Below are 2856 nucleotides of genomic sequence, written 5' to 3' on the forward strand. Positions count from 1 at the left end.
CTTCCGGGTGGCTCGCGGGGCATGCTGGGTACTGTAGTCCGCGGCCTCACGGCAGGGCTCGGCCGGAGGCGGCGGCGCAGCGCCCCCGTGAGGATGGGAGGAGCGCAGCGCTCTGGGCGCCATGGCCGTCCATGTCAGCCCTCAGCCGGTGCCGCACAGCGGGGGTTGCTCCGCTCTGTGACCCCAGGGAAACGAGCTTGAAAATCATCTAGTTCCAAACCTCTGCCGTGGGCAGAGACACCTTCCACAGCACCAGCTTGCTCAAAGCCCTGTCCCTGGCCTCGAACACTTCCAGGGATGGGGCATCCACAGCTTCTCTGGGCAACATGTGCCAGTGCCTCTCCACCCTCACAGTAAAGAATTTCTTCCTTATATCTAATCCAAATCTCAATGGCTTGTGTGAACATAAAGATACCTTTTTTTTTTTTTTTTTTTTTTTAATACATACAAGTCTACTATTCATGATGAATTAACTTCTTGGTTCACCAGGAAAATAACTGGACAGTACAGGGATATGATGTTTGTATCTAATACCTCAGAGTTATCTCCTCCAACCCGTGCCAATGACTCGCATCCCTCACAGTAAAGAATTTCTTCTTAATATCTCATCTAAACCTGTCTATTTTAGTTTAAAATCCTTGCCTCGTGTCCTGTCACTGTTGGCTCATTTAAAAAGTCTCTGTCTTCTCACAAGCCCCCTCAAGGTGCTGGAAGGCCGCAGTGAGGTTTCCCTTTAAGCCTTCTCCTGGCTGAACGTGCCCAACGCTCTCAGCCTTTGTAGGAGAGGTGCTCCAGCCCTTTGATCATCTTTGTGGCCTCACCTGGACTTGCTCCAACAGTTCCACATCCTTCTTCTTGTGTTGAGGTCCCAAGAGCTGGACACAGCACTCCGGCTGGTATATCACAAGAGCAGAGCAGAGGGGCAGAATTCCTTCCCTCACCCTGCTGCCCATGCTGCTTTTCTGTAGCTCAGGACAAACTGGCTTTCTGGGCTGTGAGCACATGCTGCCAGCTTGTGTTCAGCTTTCTATACATGAGAGCCCCCAGGTCATTCTCCTCAGAGCTGCTCTCAGTAAGTTCCTCTTCCAGTCTGTGCTCATATATAGGATTGCCCCACCAGATCCAGCCCCCTGCACTTGTTGAACTTCATGAGGTTCTCATGGGCCCACGAATCAACAGCTCCTGTGCTGCTGAGATGCAGACATTAGAAACAAACCCCAGCAACAGCAACAAAGAGCTGTCACTAAGGGAGAGGAGCCGCAGATCGGCACCTTCTCTGCAGGGATGTTTTTGTTAAGCACTAACAGTGTCACACACAGGCTCAGGATAGCAAATGCTCCTTCAGCAGCACACAGTTCTTTCCATCCGCAAAAGCTTCCCTGGTGGTGCAGAAAGGCTGAGTGCCCCAGGGTGCTGATTTTCTACTTCAGACAAACAGCGAGATGGCAAACTCGGTGTTTGGAAGCTGTGATTTCTGCCAGCCAGAACCAGTAGGTTCCAGCCTACTGAAGCAGCTGAACTCAGTAGGTTTCAGCAAGACAGGGAGCTGCTCATCAGGAATGCTGTCCCGGTTTGCCGTAGGAGGGCAGCAGGCTACAGCCGGATCGGCTGGCGATGGGACTGTCTGTTCTGATCAGTTCCCCCTTCTGCTCTGTTTTATTCTCATTTGTACATATTCAGTGCAGGACAGCCATCCCTATGCTCTCAGCTGGCTATTCTACAGCTTTTGCACGCACACAACCCACACATCTCGATGTTATCAGTCCATTTGTCTGGGTGAGGGTCTGCAGGGATTACTTTCGTGCTGCCATACTCTGCAAGGATGCTGTAGGGTAGAAGGGTCTCCTCTGAAACACATGAAAATAGGGAAGGCAAGTGGATGTGAACCGCCAAGAGAAAAGTGTTGAAACCAGTGAGATGGTTGGAAAGAGGGGAAATAACATGACACATCCTCTGCCTGGTGTTGGGACCATCCATCTATCATCCCTGCCTCAGCATCCATGAGCACACCCCCTCACAGCTCTGTTCTGCTTCACCTCTGGGGGTAAGGGGAGTATTGCTGGGAAGCAGAACTGGCTCTGATCCCTCTCTTACCCCGCTGGTGAGACAAAGCCAAAGTGCAAGATACAGCTTGAGAGACAAAGGTGAGCGAGATTCAACAGCCTGGAGCGGGACAGAAGATAGCTTGCATCTAGAAGATGCTATTAATCATAATTTTGTCCTCTAATTGTTTCAGCACTGGCTGGTATTGTATATATTTAGGAACATGAGACCTCCACAGTGTCTCTTACTCAGGTCAGTGTGCTCTGACTCTTCTGCATTACAAAGCCAGGCTATGCCACTGCTGGCTACTCAGTGGGGTCTTGTGCTTCAGCATCGTGCTAGCAAACATCTCTAAGGATTTCACTCTCATTTGCTACTTGCAGGTAGGAGGTTGTTACCCAGCAGCTCTCCAGAGTTGCTTAAGCTCTTTATGGGAAACCCAGAGAGAAGGGCTGGTGCATTCTACCCAGTTTTGAACTGACTGGAGCTTAGGAGCTTAGCTGTGCTTCACGAACATACGGAGACAAAGAGCGGGGAGCAGGTGAATAATGCCAGTGCAGATCAACAACAACAGTACAACAGATTCTGTATTCCCCATACAAAAGAATTCACTGAGGCATGCATCCTGGAAAGCTTTCTTCCTCTTAAGATACCTAGTTTGCTTTCCATCTAGATAAGCACATTTGCAGCAAATTAGATTACCTTCCAAATAAACATGCAGGATGGGGTATGGGAGCCTGGGGTACGATAGGTCAGTGCTCTGCATTATTAATTTACTTACATCAGGCTCAGATAAATCTTACTAAATTAAAT

The sequence above is a fragment of the Agelaius tricolor genome, unplaced genomic scaffold, assembly GCF_023055355.1.
Source record: "Agelaius tricolor isolate 1412-34295 unplaced genomic scaffold, bAgeTri1.0.p SCAF_9, whole genome shotgun sequence".
Lineage (NCBI taxonomy): Eukaryota > Metazoa > Chordata > Aves > Passeriformes > Icteridae > Agelaius > Agelaius tricolor.